The sequence below is a fragment of the Herpailurus yagouaroundi genome, unplaced genomic scaffold (assembly GCF_014898765.1).
Source record: "Herpailurus yagouaroundi ecotype Mexico unplaced genomic scaffold, PumYag 100, whole genome shotgun sequence".
Classification (NCBI taxonomy): Eukaryota; Metazoa; Chordata; class Mammalia; order Carnivora; family Felidae; genus Herpailurus; species Herpailurus yagouaroundi.
In genome coordinates this window covers 21052611-21068379 of record NW_024412391.1, presented here as the reverse complement: position 1 = coordinate 21068379, position 15769 = coordinate 21052611, and the positions used below count along the sequence as shown (strand labels likewise).

Genomic DNA, 15769 nt, shown 5'->3' with positions numbered 1-15769 from the left:
ATATATACTTAAAAATTCAGCATGATAAAATTTCTAATGCAAATGTGCTGTATTTCCTTACTGAAAAAAAATTTTATATCTGTCCTAAGCAGCATAATATTTACATTGAATCTTGTCATCATTTATCAATACTTAAAGTCTCTTGCAATGTGTGCTTCTATCAGTAGTAATTGTCAACAATTCATGCTACTTTTAAAACTCTGTTTTCTGAGAAATTAATCCATGATTTCTTTTAAACAAATGCTTGTGATATTATTTAGATCTCCCTTTTACCACAGTCTTCTCTTTTCAGAGATTTTAAAATTTGGGTATAAGGAAAGGGTCTAGGGGATATATAAACACATTTTGGGCAAATGGGTATTTTTCCCAGGAGTGTCCCTACCATTTTCTAGTTCCTCAAAGTGGTCTAAAGCAAAAACAAAATGCAAAAACAGACAAAAATATCAAGAACGTGTTTAAAACATTTAAGTTGATGTACGTTTATTTAAAGCACTTTGTTTGATGCTCAAGCCAGTGAACTAGAATGACCTACTTGTTTGAGAAAAGAAAAAGTTCTTATTTGCAAAAATAAGTTCTTGTCAGTTTAAAATCATTATTGTAAATTTAAAGTTAAATATGGTATTCTACTCACTTTTAATTTTTATTCAATATTTGAAAATATCTCAGAAGAACAGAGGTAGAGTAGGGGTGAGAGCAAAGTAAAAGAAGCTTTGCTAGGGCTAGCCTTAAACTATGCAAAACACCATGGTCCATCCTTGGGCCAATAATTTAATCAGACAAATTTTCAGCTTCCTAATCTAAATAGCATCTATCATAAGATAGATGTGGTATCTCACACATGCTAACTATCCAATATATATTAGTTTAAGTCTCTTGTTTTCTTTCAGTTGCCATAAAAGTACATATTCTTATTTCTATTTATTTTCTTAGAGGTGAAATTTTAGTTACTAGTAACAGAGTATAGTGAATTTCTTTATCTTTCTCACAGTCTTTAGAAAGGCACAAGTGAAGGGCCAAAATGGTAGAGCAGCATGAAACTTTTTTTTGCGTGCCTCATCCCTGAAATGTAGCTAGATCAACATCAAACCATCTTGCACACATAGTAAATTGATCTGAAGATTAACACAACAATCTGCACAACTTGAACCACAGAACCACAGGTGTGTGGCATGGAGAGGTGAACTGGGGGAGAGAGAAGCCGTGGAGGTTGGGGAGCTGTTTTTTTTTTAAAACTTTTTTTAATGTTTATTAATTTTTGAGAGACAGAGACAGAGTGTGAGTGGGGGAGAGGCAAAGAGAGAGAGAAAGACAGAATCTGAAGAGGCTCCAGGCTCTGAGCTGTCCACACAGAGCCCGATGCAGGGCTCGAACTCACAAGCCATGAGCTCATGACCTGGGCCAAAGTCAGATGCTTAACCAACTGAGCCACCCAGGCGCTCCTAGGGAACTGTTTTTGCTTGCAAAGAGAGGACGGAGAGGGGGGGGGGGGTAAAGGGGCAGGGAGAATACAGGAAAAGCACTACACCCTGAGAGCAGCTAGAGAGAAAGAGAAAGAGTGGATTGAACACAAAAGGGAGAAAGGAGAAAAGGACTGCAAAGGACTGAACAAAAAAAGGGAGAAAGGAGAGAAGGAGAGGGTTTAAATTCCGTTAAGACTGTATAAACAGGGGGAGCGCAGAGTCTGAAACCCCACAGCTCAACACCTGGTGGTGCTCTGGTGGGAAAGGCAAATCCCCAGGAGTAGACAGCAAGATTGAGGGGTCCTCAGGCCACACGGGGAGAGGTCGTTTCCCTACTGGGAGGACATTTGGTACAGGCTGTGTGCCTCCCCACAGGCAAAGGTCCCAGTAGACCCCAGAGAACAGCCACATCCTCAAATGTTGGAACAAGGACGTTAAGGGTTCACTGAAGCCTGGAGCCAGATGGGTGTTGTGATTTACCATAATCCATGAAACACGGCTGCTACACAATCTCGAAATCTTTTTCTGGGGCAGATCGGCATGCAGCCGCAGTCTCTGGGCATCTGCAGCAGCACAGTCGTGGAATGTTCCAGGGGGTAGGCTGGTACCCAGCCATTGCTCAGAGAGACCCTCCCCCAGAGGTTATGAGCAGGTCAAAGCCGCAGGGCCCTCAGAAGTGAAGGGTTGGAAAACGCGGCTCCGTCTGAGATAAATCTCGGGAGGGAGGTGCCAGCTGGCAGGCTGATGGCTTGGTCAAAGACAGTGTAGAAACAGGAAGTGAATGGAAGACAGAGACAAAGGAGGGGTGCTTGGTTGCTGCCAGTTGGTGAGAGCACAGAGTTGTGATACTAGAAACTGGGTAGCTGGGTGACACCATTTTCACCCCTCCCATGCATGCACATACACACATACACATGCCACAACTATCCACCCCAGTGCTAGTGCTATCTCCACTAGCAGCGCCATCTAGTGGAGAACAGAGCCACTACACAAGATCTGCCCAACTAGGTCACCACGTTCTAGTGGAACACCACAAATTTCTCTGCCTGCTTAGCTTATGGATTATAAAGTGCTTCATAGTTTGACTTCTAAGGGAAACTGGATGTAATTACAATTATATTTCATTCTGTTCCTGGTCCATCTATTTATTTTATTTTTTCTTTTTCTTTTCTTATTCTTGAATATAGAAAGAGAAAAAATTTATTTTTATTTTCCATTTTTATTAAAAGATTTTTGTTTATTTTTTTGTACATTTTTTATTTTCTCATAAATTTTTTAAATTCTATTTTACTTTCATCATTTCATTGTATTCATCTTTTTAAACTTCTAAACATTTTCCTTTTTTTTTTCCTTTCTTTTATTTTCTTTCACTTTTTTCTCTATTCTATCAAGCTTCTTTGAACAACCAGACCAAAATACACCTAGGAGCTAGCATCCTTTATTTGATTTTTTTGTGTTGTTTTAACTTTTTAACTTTTATTTTTTAATTTTTTTATTTTATTAACTCTTTCTTCCTTCAAAATGACAAAATGAAGAAATTCACCCCAAAAGAAAGAACAGGAAGAAATGACAGCCAGGGGCTTAATCAACACAGATACAAGCAAGATGTCTGAACCAGAATTTACCATCATGATAATAAGAATACTAGCTGGGGTTGAAAAAAAGCACAGAAACCCTTTCTGCAGAGATAAAGGAAGTAAAATCTAGCCAGGACACAATTAAAAATGCTATAACTGAGCTGCAATCTCGATTGACTGCCACAGCAGCAAGGATAGATGAAGCAGAGCATCAAATCAGCAATACAGAGGACAAACTTACAGAGAATAATAAAGCAGAAGAGGGAAACTAAGGAAAAGAGCACGATATAAGAATTAGAGAACTCAGTGACTCATAAAAAAGGAATAACATCCAAATCATAAGAGTCCCAGAAGATGAATAGAGAGAGAAAAGGGTAGCTGTTTTATGTGAGCAAATCATAGAGGAAAACTTTCCTAACCTGAGAAGAGACACAGACATCAAAATCCAGGAAACACAGAGAACTCCCACTAGATTCAACAAAAACCTACCATCAACAAGGCATATCACTGTCAAATTCACAAAATACTCAGGCAAGGAAAGAATGAAAGCAGCAAGGGGGAAAAAAAGTCCTTAACCTACAAGGGTAGACACATAATGTTGTAGCAGATCTGTCCACAGAAACTTGGCAGGCCAGAAAGAAGTGGCAGGATATATTCAATGTGCTGAATTGGGAAAATATGCAGCCAAGAATTCTTTATCCAGCAAGACTGTCATTCAAAATAGAATGACAGATACAAATTTTCCCAAACAAAAACTAAAGGAGTTCATGACCACTAAACCAGCCCTGCAAGAAATTTTAAGGGGGACTCTCTGAGGGGAGAAAAGATGAAAACAAACAAACAAACAAACAAACACCAAAAGCAACAATGACTAGAAAGAACCAGAGAACACCACCAGAAACTCCAACTCTATAGGGAATATAATGGCAATAAATTCATATCTTTCAGTACTCACTCTAAATGTCAATGGACTCAATGCTCCAATCAAAAGACATAGAGTAACAGAATGGATAAGAAAACAAGATCCATCTATATGCTGTTTACAAGAGACCCATTTTAGACCTAAACTCACCTTCAGATTGAAAGTGAGGGGATGGAGAACCATCTATCATGCTAGTGATCACCAAAAGAAAGCCAAAGTAGCCATACTTATATCAGACAATCTAGATTTTAAAATAAAGACTGTAACAAGAGATGAAGAAGGGCATTATATCATAATTAAGTAGTTTATCCACCAAAGAGATCTAACAATTGTAAACATTTATTCTCCAAATGTGGAATAACCCAAATATATAAATCAATTATTCACAAACATACAGAAACTCATTGATAACAATACCATAATAGTAGGGGACTTCAACACCTCACTTACAGCAATGGACAGATAATCTAAACAGAAAATCAGCAAGGAAACAATGGCTTTGAATGACACACTGGACCAGATGGACTTAATAGATATATTTAGAACATTTCATCCTAAAGCAGCAGAATATACATTCTTCTAAAGTGCACATGGAATTTCTCCAGAATATATCACATACTGGGACACAAATCATCCCTCAACAAGTACAAAAAAATCAAGATCATACCATACATATTTTCAGACCACAACACTATGAAACTCGAGATCAACCACAAGAAAACATTTGGAATGATAACAAATACTTGGAAACTAAAGAACATCCTAGTAAAGAATGAATGGGCTAAACAAGAAGTTAAAAAAAATTTAAAAATATATGGAAGTCAGTGAAAACGATAACACCACAACCCAAAACCTCTGGGACTCAGCAAAGGCAGTCACAAGAGGAAACTATATAGCAATCCAGGCCTTCCTAAAGTAGGAAGAAAGGTCTCAGATACACAACCTAACCTTACACCTCAAAGAGCTAGAAAAAGAACAGCAAATAAAACCCAAAACCAGCAGAAGACAGGAAATAATAAAGATTAGAGCAGAAATCAATGCTATCGAAACAAACAAACAAAAAACAGTAGAACAGATCCATGAAACCGGAAGCTGGTTCTTTGAAAGAATTAACAAAATTGATAAACCCCTAGTGAGTTTGGTCAAAAGGAAAAAGGAAAGGACCCAAATAAATAAAATCAAGAATGAAAGAGGAGAGGTCACAACCAACACAGAAGAAATACAAACAATAGTAAGAGAATATTATGAGGAATTATACACCAATAAAATGGGCAATCTGTGAGAAATGGACAAATTCCTAGCAACATATAAACTACCAAAACTGAAACAGGAAATCAAAAAGTTGAATACCTCCATAATCAGTAAAGAAATCAAATTAGTAATCAAAAATCTCCCCAAAAACAAGAATCCAGGGCCAGATAGCTTTCCAGGGGAATTCTACAAAACATTAAAGAGGAGTTAAGACCAATTCTTTTGAAGCTGTTTCAGGAAATAGAAATGGAAGGAAAACTTCCAAACTCATTCTATAAAGCCAGCATTACCTTGATTCCAAAACCAGACAAAGACCCGACTAAAAAGGAGAACTAAAGACCAATTTCCCTGATGAACACGGATGCAAAAATGCTCAAGAAGACATTACCCAACCAGATCCAACAATACCTTAAAAGAATTATTCCAAGTGGGATTTATATCTGGGATGCAGGGCTGGTTCAATACCGGCAAAACAATCAATGTGATACATCACATCAATAAAAGAAAGGACAAGAACCACATGATCCTCTCAATATTTACAGAGAAAGCATTTGACAAAATACAGCATCCTTTCTTGATAAAAACCCTCAAGAATGTAGAGATAGAAGGATTATACCTCAAGATCATAAAAGCCATATATGAAAGACTCACTGCTAATATCATTCTCAATGGGGAAAAACTGAGGGCTTTCCCCCTAAGGTCAGGACATGAAGGGATGTCCACTCTCGCCAAGGTTATTCAACATAGTATTAGAAGTCATAGCCTCAGCAATCAGATAACACAAAGGAATAAAAGGCATCCAAATCAGCAAAGAGGAAGTCAAACTTTCACTCTTCATAGACGACATGATACTCTATATGGCAAACCCAAAAGATTCCACCAAAAAACTGCTAGAACTGAATTTGGCAAAATCGCAGGGTATAAAATCAATGCACAGAAATCAATAACGAAGCAACAGAAAGATAAATCAAGGAATCAATCCCATTTACTATTGCACCAAAACCCATAAAATACCTAGGAATAAATCCAACCAAAGAGTTGAAAAATCTATACACTGAAAACTATAGAAATCTTATGAAAGAAATTGAAGACCAAAAAAAAAAAAAGGAAAAATATTCCATGCTTATGGATTCGAAGAACAAATATTGTAAAAATGTCAATACTACCCAAAGCAATGTACATATTCAATGCAATACCTATCAAAATAACACCAGAATTCTTCACAGAGCTAGAAGAAATAATCCTAAAATTTGTATGTAACCAAAAAAAGACTCAAAATAGCTAACGCAATCCTGAAAAAGAAAACCAAAGTGGAAGGCATCACAATCACAGACTTCAAGATGTATTACAAAGCTGTCATCATCAAGACAGTATGGTACTCACACAAAAACAGACACTCAGATCAATGGAACAGAATAGGGAATCCAGAAATGGACCCACAAATGTATGGCCAACTAATCTTTGACAAAGCAGGAAAGAATATTCAATTGAATAAAGAGAGTCTCTTCAGCAAATGGTGCAGGGAAAACTGGACAGCGACATGCAGAAGAATGAACCTGGACCACTTTCTTACACCATACACAAAATAAACCCAAAAGGATGAAAGACCTAAACATAAGATGGGAAGCCATCAAAATCCTAGAAGAGAAAGCAGGCAAAAACCTCTTTGACCTTGGCCACAGCAACTTCTTACTCAACACATCTCCAGAGGCAAGGGAAACAAAAGATGAACTACTGGGACCTCATCAAGATAAAAAGCTTCTGCACAGTGAATGCAACCATCGGCAAAACTAAAAGGCAATCAACAGAATGGAGAAGATATTTGCAAGTGACCCTTCAGATACAGCGTTAGTATCCAAAATCTATAAAGAACTTATCAAACCCAACACTCAAAAAACAAATTATCCAGTGAAGAAATGGGCAAAAGACATAAATAGACATTTCTCCAAAGAAGACATCCAGATGGCCAACTGACACATGAGAAAAGGTCAACATCACTCATCATGAAATACAAGTTAAATACAAGTTAAAACCACAATGACATACCACCTCACACCAGTCAGAATGGCTTAAATAAATAACTCAGGCAATAACAGATGTTGGTGACAATGTAGAGAAAGAGGACCTCTTTTTGCACTGCTGGTGGGAATGCAAGCTGGTGCAGCCACTCTGGAAAACAGTATGGAGGTTCCTCAAAAAATTAAAAATAGAATTACCCTATGACCGAGCAATTGCCTACTAGGTATTTATCTAAGGGATACAGGTGTGCTGTTTCGAAGGGGCACATGCACTCCAATGTTTATAGCAGCCACTATTGACAATATCTAAAGTATGGAACGAACCCAAATGTCATCGATGGATGAATGGATAAAGAAGCCATGGTGTGTCTCCCCAATACACACACACACGCACACGCACACACACACACAATGGAGTATTAGTAATCAAAAAGAATGAAATCCTGCCATTTGCATCTAGATGGAACTACAGGGTATTATGCTAAGCGAAATTAGCTAATCAGGGAAAGACAAATATCATATGACATCACCCATATGAGGACTTCAATATACAAAACAGATGAACATAAGGGAAGGGAAGCAAAAAAATCTAAAAACAAGGAGGGGGACAAAACATAAGAGACTTAAATACAGAAAACAAACTGAGGGTTTCTGGGGGTGGGGGAGAGGCTAAATGGGTAAGTGGCATTAAGGAAGACACCTGTTGGGATGAGCACTGGGTATTATACATAGGGGATGAATCACTGGAATCTATTCCTGAAATCATTATAGCACTATATGCTAACTACCTTGGATGTAAATTAAAAAATAAATTAATAAAAAAGTGGCTTATGTCAATAGTCAGAGATGATATCAGCCTGTGGCATGGTGTTCAGTGAAGCATCACCTATGATTGATATTAGCTCGGGTCTTGGGAAGCATCTATATTTTTCAGGAGTTAGGTAAACAGCATGTTAATTGTGTGACTGGCTGTTTCCATCATCCTTAATGTTGCCTGGCATTTATTTATATGAGAAGTGTATAGTTTGGAAAGGTGCTTTGGGATCTTTCAAGGTGAACGACGGAGTATAAATGCAAGTCACCATAATTATTAAAAATGTATAGGTCGTATATTAAACTACAGTTAATAACAAACATCAGTAAAAATTACAAGTAATTATATAACGCCTCTGTGGGAGAATTAGCCATCTGAATAGGGAATGGTGAGAGGCGATTTCACTAGGAAAATTGAGAGCAACAATTTAAAAAAAATTTTTAATGTTTATTTATTTTTGAGAGAGAGAGAGAGAGAGAGAAGTGGGGGAGGGGCAGAGAGAGGGAGACACAGAATCTGAAGTGGGCTCCAGGTTCTGAGCTGTTAGCACAGAGCCGACGCAGGGCTCAAACCCACGAGTGGTGAGATCATGGGCCTGATCTGAAGTCGGATGCTTGACTAACTGAGCTACCCAGGTGCCCCAAGAGTGATAGTTTAAATCTCTTGGGAAGAATTACTCTAAAACACCAGTATTAAATATTAGATGACTAAGCAAGACACCGTGATCTTAAAAGAAATGTAAGATACAGTGGGGTGAATATTACATATTTACACTCTAGTAGGACACATTGTGTTTTCATGAATGGCATGTATGTGCAACACGATTTTGAGTAACTTTGGAAGTAAACTTCAGGGGATTCACTACAATTCCCAACTGCTCCTCCTATTGCCAATATTTCATTACAACTTGTGGCATCAGAATAGAAAGGGGAGGGGGATGGTTTATCTTCTGTCTCAATAAAACTGTTTCCAAAAGAAAAAAAAAAGAAGAAAGGCACAAGTGGCAGAAAAAATGGTCAATGCTGCAGAAACTCACCAAACCTATTTGTATCTTGGCCAAATTAGTTTTTACAGACTACGGAAAGCAAATCAACTGGGTGTGCCTAAATCTTAATTCCATTCTAGACACAAATACACATGGAAAAAGCAGAAGTTTTATATCGAGGTGGCTCTGGAGGTATGGCTCAAGAATCTATGGTAAATTGTGGTAGTTCTGCAATGTGGGATGCTTTCTGGGGCCACAGGCTCAAATAAACCAGGTCTGTAGGGGTCCTGGGAAGAAGAAAAAGTTGGATGGCAAAGACAAACTTGCAGTGTCTCACTGTTGCCCAGGACAGTTTCATTCAGGTCTAGTCCTGTGAATGGCTATTGGGAAGCCTGATTCTAATCTTCATGAAGTTCTGGGAATATTGTTTATGCTTAAAATTTAATGCTATATCGGGGCGCCTGGGTGGCGCAGTCGGTTAAGCGTCCGACTTCAGCCAGGTCACGATCTCGCGGTCCGTGAGTTCGAGCCCCGCGTCGGGCTCTGGGCTGATGGCTCAGAGCCTGGAGCCTGTTTCCGATTCTGTGTCTCCCTCTCTCTCTGTCCCTCCCCCGTTCATGCTCTGTCTCTCTCTGTCCCAAAAAAATAAATAAACGTTAAAAAAAAAATTAAAAAAAAAAATTTAATGCTATATAGTTCTCTTACTAATAACGACATCTCCAAGTTCTTATAAAGATCTAAACAACGTGACAGGATTCCCTAGAAATACCAAACAACATAAATGTATCAAAGATAGTTTCTTAAAAATTGAAAGGAGTATCAGTGTTGAGTTACTGAAAAGGACTGTATGCCCTACTGAGGTAATTATCTAAGATTGTGATCATTTATACTTCTCCCTACTAACCCACTGCAGTTCATAATATATGAATCTTATTTATACTTAGAATCCAATTTAAAGATGAATTTTAATCCTAAATATTTTAGTTTTGCATATAAATTTACTCTGACATTTTGAATAATAATTACTTTGCATTTTTTTCCACTTGACTTTCATTAACTATGTTTCTTGACATGGAAGTTATAATGTTCAAACCATATAAATATTTCATTATGGGGAAAGTTTTACAAAGATAAAACTGTTTCTTCAAAACACTGCCTTCTATACCTAACGTATTTAATGTCATTTTTTAAATTACATTTTTATTTTTGTAATATGAAATGCTTTATGAAGATGCAATTTTTGTTGTATTACTAAAGAACACAGAAGGTACAATAAGTCTATTATACATAAAGCTAATATAGTGTCTAGCACACTGCACAGGAATAAAATAAAATGAAATTATCCTTTTTCTTAAATATTTCCAGAAGATCTTCTATAATTATTATACTGAAATTGATCAACAACAGTTCACCTTATGAAGGTTACTAGCCTAGCAGCAAGTTAACTGAGAACTGGAGACTTCTAGAACTGCAAAAATTTCCTCTTATTCAAATGGGATAGATAGATTTCAAACTTGACCATAATCCCTAAGAATCACTTCAACAATATTTTCTAATTTGGGTGTAAGACAACTAGCCTCAGAATGAAATGTATAAAGAAAAGCAGAGAAAAAATAGTCCTTCTCTCTTCTCTTTTTGTTTCTTCATGATAATGAAATAGGTGGGAGGAACAAGAGGGAAGGGAAAGCCCTAGTAGATTGCCAGAAGCCAAGAAACCTTATACCATGACACTGCCAATAGAAAACAGCTCTGGGAAGATTGGCCAGCTACCAATACAGAGACCAAACCCTGCCCACAACAAAGAGAGCAATTGCAGATGACTGAACTAAAGGTAAATGCAGCTCGTCCACAACAATAGGGTGCATGCAACACACACAGGAGACATCCCGGAAGCACAAGGTTCCGGTGAACAGGGGACACTGCACTGTAGGGCACTACAGGACTTCTTCATAAAGCCACTACTTTCAAGAGTAGGAGACACTGCTAACTTTCCTAACACACAGAAAGAGACACAGATAGCTAGACAAAATGAGGAGACAAGGAACACATCCCAAATGAAAGAATACGACAAAATCACACCAATAGAGCTAAACAAAATGGAAGTAAGTAATATGTCTGATAGAGAATTTAAGGTAATGGTCATAAAGATTCTCACTGGACTTGAGAAAAAAGTGGAAGACCTCAGTGAGACCCTCAACAAAGAGATAGAAAACATAAAAAAAAAAAAGAACCAAAGAACCAATCAGAGATGAAAAACTTAAGAAGTGAAGTTAAAAATACATTAGATGGAATAAAAAGTAGACTGGGAGAAGCAGAAGAATGGATCAGCAACCTGAGGAGGAGAGACTATTGGAAATCAATCAAGCTGAACAAGAAAGAGAACAAAAAATAACAATAAGTAAGTAAAAATAGACTTGGGGAACTCAGCAACACCAGCAAGTGTAACAAAATTCACATTAAAGTGATTCCAGACAGAGAAGAGAGAGAAAAGGGAGCAGAAAATTTACTTAAAGAAATAATAGTTGAAAAGTTCCCAAAGCTGGGCAAGAGAACAGAAATCCACATCTAGGAAGCCTCCAGTAAAATCAACCCATGGAGGTCCACACCAAGTCACACAGTAATTAAAATGGTAAAAAGCAGTGATAAGGGTAGAATTTTAAAAGTAGCAAGAGAAAAGAAAATAATTATATACAAGGGAATCCCCATAAGGCTATCAGCAGATTTTTTAGCAGAAACTTTGCAGCCCAGACAGGAGTGGCATGATATACTCAAAGTGATGATAGAAAAAACCTGCAGCCAAAAATACTTGATTCAGCAAGGATATCATTCAGAAGAGGAGAGAGAAGAAGTTTCCCAGACAAACAAAAGTTAAAGGAATTCATAACCACTAAACTAGTGCTACCAGAACTCTCAGCGATCATGATCTCACAGTTCATGGCTTCAATCCCAGCATCGGGCTCTGGGCTGACAGCTCAGAACTTGGAGTCTGCTTCAGATTCTGTGTCTCCCTCTCTCTCTCTGCCCCTCCCCTGCTCACAGTGTTTCTCTCTGTCTCTCAAAAATGAATAAACGTTAAAAAAAATGTTTTAAAAATAAGAGGACTCTGAGTGAAAAGGAAAGACCATAAGCAGAAGTAAGAAAAGTAGGAAACACGAAAGTACTAAAATTAAGTAAACCTATAGAAATCAGTCAAGGAATTTACACAAGGATGTAAATTATGGCACCATATACCTAAAATGGGGAGGGGGAGAGTAAAGAATGGGTTCAAACTTAAGTGACCATCAACAATATAGACAGCTATATGCATAAAATGTTATATATAAACCTAGTGGTAACTACAAATCAAATCCAGTAACAGATATGCAAAAAAAAAAGAGGAAGGAATCCAAGTATATCACCAAAGACAGCCAGCAAACCCTAAGAATAGGGAGGAAGAGAAGAAAGGAAGGAAGAACTACAAAAACAACCACACAAGTAACAAAATGGCAGTAAGCACACACGTATCGATAATCACTTTAAGCACGCACCTGTCAATAATTACTTTGAATTTAAATAAACCAAACACTTTTCCTATAGGAGCCTTAGTATTGAGAGGAGTGTGGCCCTCTCCTCTTCTCAGAATGACAACTGCTTGCCCATTGACATCAGTGTATTCTGAAAAGGGAATGTCATCTGGCAAAAATGTTACTTTGCCTGCTGTATTCAAGGCTTCTATTAAACCTGATATTGTGAAATTTGTTCACACCAACTTGCACAAAAACAACAGACAGTCATATGCTGTCAATGAATTAGCAGGTCATCAAACCAGTACTGGCAGAACCATGGCTTGAATTCCCAGAGTTTGAGGCATGGGACTCACTGTTGCAGCCAGGGTGCTTCTGGAAATATGTGTCATGGGGGCCACATGTTTGTACCAACCAAATTAGGCCACCATTGGCACCTCAGAGTAAACATGACACAGAAGTGATATGCCATCTGCTCTGCCCTGGCTGCCTCAACCTTACCAGCACTAGTCATTCTAAAAGTCATTGTACTAAGGAAGTTCCTGAACTTTCTTTGGTGGTTAAAGATAAAGGTGAAGGCTACAAGAAGATCAAAGAGGTTGTTTTGCTTCTTAAGAAACTTAAAGCCTGGAATGATATGAAAAAGGTCTATGCCTCTCAGCAAATGAGAGCTGGCAAAGGCAAGATGAAAAACTGTCGTCATATCCAGTGCAGGGGACCTTATATCATGTATAATGAGGACAACAGTATCAAGACCTTCAGAAACATCCCTGGAATTACTAAATGCAAGCAACCTGAACATTTTGAAACTTGCTCCTGGTGGGCATGTAGGACATTTCTGCACTTGGACTGAAAGTGCTTTCTGCAAGTTAGATGATCTGTATGGCACTTGGTGTAAGGCTGCCTACTTCCATGCATAAGTCACTTAACACAGACCTTAGCAGAATCTTGAAAAGCTCAGAGATCCAAAGAGCCCTCTGAGTACCATGCAAGAAGATTCATCACAGAGTCCTGAAGTCTGCAGAAAACCTGAGAATCATATTTAAGTTAAACCCATATGCAAAGACCATGTACTACATATAACACCATTCTTCGCCCGGCCAAGAATCACAAACTCCGGATGGATAAGGCAGCAGTAGCCTTAGGAGCCAAATCAGATGAGAAGGGTGTTCCAGGCGAAAGGTCTGTGGTAGAGAAGAAAGGAAAGAAGGCTGTTGGTGTTAAGAAGGAGAAGAAACCTTTAGTAGGAAAAAAGGCTGCAGCTACTGAGAAACCAGCAGCTAAGAAGAAGTCTGCTGAAAAGAAACCCACCATAGAAGAAAGGAAGCCTGCTGCATAAAAACTTACATTTGTTTTTTCTGTAGAAGTCAAATCATTATGAACAGCTAATTTTGAATAAAGATCTGGTCAAAAGAAAAACAAACAACAATAACAGCAACAACAACAGCAAAAACCCCAAACCAAAACCAAATCAAAACAACAACAAAAATAAATAAATAAATAAATAAATAAATAAATAAATAAATAAATAGACTAAACATTCCAATCAAAAGACATAGGGTGATGGAATGGATTAAAAAGCAAGACCCTTGGGGCGCCTGGGTGGCGCAGTCGGTTAAGCGTCCGACTTCAGCCAGGTCACGATCTCGCGGTCCGGGAGTTCGAGCCCCGCGTCAGGCTCTGGGCTGATGGCTCGGAGCCTGGAGCCTGTTTCCGATTCTGTGTCTCCCTCTCTCTGCCCCTCCCCCGTTCATGCTCTGTCTGTCTCTGTCCCAAAAATAAATAAACGTTGAAAAAAAAAATTAAAAAAAAAAAAGCAAGACCCATCTATATACTGCCTACAAGAGACTCATTTCAGACCTAAAGAGATATGCAGATTGAAAGTAAGAGATGGAAAAGCACTTACCATGCAAATGAAAGTGAAAAGAAAGCTAGGGTAGCAATACTTCTATTGGACAAACTACATTTTAAACCAAAGACTGTAACAAGAGTTGAAGAAGGGGACTACATAAAAATAAAGGGAACAGTCCAACAAGAAGCTATACCAATTATAAATATTTGTGCATCCAACATGGGAGCACCCAAATATATAAAGCAAATAATAACAAACATAAAGGAAGTAATTGATAGTAATACAATAATAGTAGGGAATTTTAACACCCCACTTTCTTCAATGGATCAATCATCCAAACAGAAAATCAAAAAGGAAACAGTAGCTCTGAATAACACTTTGGATCAGATGGATCTAACAGATATATTCAGAACATTCCATCCTAAAACAGCAGAATACAGATTCTTTGCAAGTGCCAAAAAGATTGATGTCATACCATGCATCTTCTCTGAACATGATGTTATGAAACTAGAAATTATCACAAGAAAAGATCTGGAAAGAGTAAAAATACATGGAGGTTAAATATCATGCTACCAAACAATGAATGGGTCAACCAAAAAATCAGAGGAAATCAAAAGATATACGGAAATAAGTGAAAATGAAAACACAGTGGTCCAAAGTCCTCAGGATGCAGCAAAAGCTGTCCTAAGTGGGAAGTTTATAGCACTAGAGGTCTACCTGAAGAAGCAAGAAAAATCACAAATAAACAACCTAACCTCACAAATAAAGGAGGTAGAAAAAGAACAAACAAAGCCCCAAAGCCAACCGAATAAAGAAAATAATGAATATCAGAGCAGAAACAAATAAAAATAGAAACTAAAAGAGCAATGGAACAGATCAATGAAACCAGAATCTGGATCCTTGAAAAGATAAAAAAAAATAAATTAAAAAAAATGTATCCAGACTCATAAAAAAAAGAAACAAAAAAACAACAAGAAAAAGCGCTCAAATAAACAAAATTAGAAATGAAAGAGGAGAAATAACAACTGACACCACCGAAACAAAAAGGGTTATAAGAGAATGTTACAAAAATTATATGTTAACAAAATGGGCAAACTAGAATAAAATGGATAAATTCCTAAAAACATATAACCTCCCAAAACTGAATCAGGAAGAAATGCAAAATCTGAACAGACCAATTACCAGCAATAAAATCAAACCCATAGTAAAAAAACCATTCCAAACAAAAGTCCAGAATCAGATGTCTTCACAGTTGAATTCTACAAAAATGTATTTATTTACTCATTTATTTTAATTTTTTTACATTTATTTATTTTCAAGAGACAGAGAGAGACACAGTGCGAGTGGGGGAGGGGCAGAAAGAGAAGGAGACAACAGAATCCAATGC

The 15769-nt window shown here is 37.6% G+C and overlaps 1 pseudogene; it reads left to right on the top strand.

Annotated features, from left to right (window-relative positions):
* Positions 1–12611: 12611 nt before the first annotated feature.
* On the top strand, positions 12612–13869 carry LOC121028071 (60S ribosomal protein L4-like; annotated as a pseudogene).
* Positions 13870–15769: the final 1900 nt, after the last annotated feature.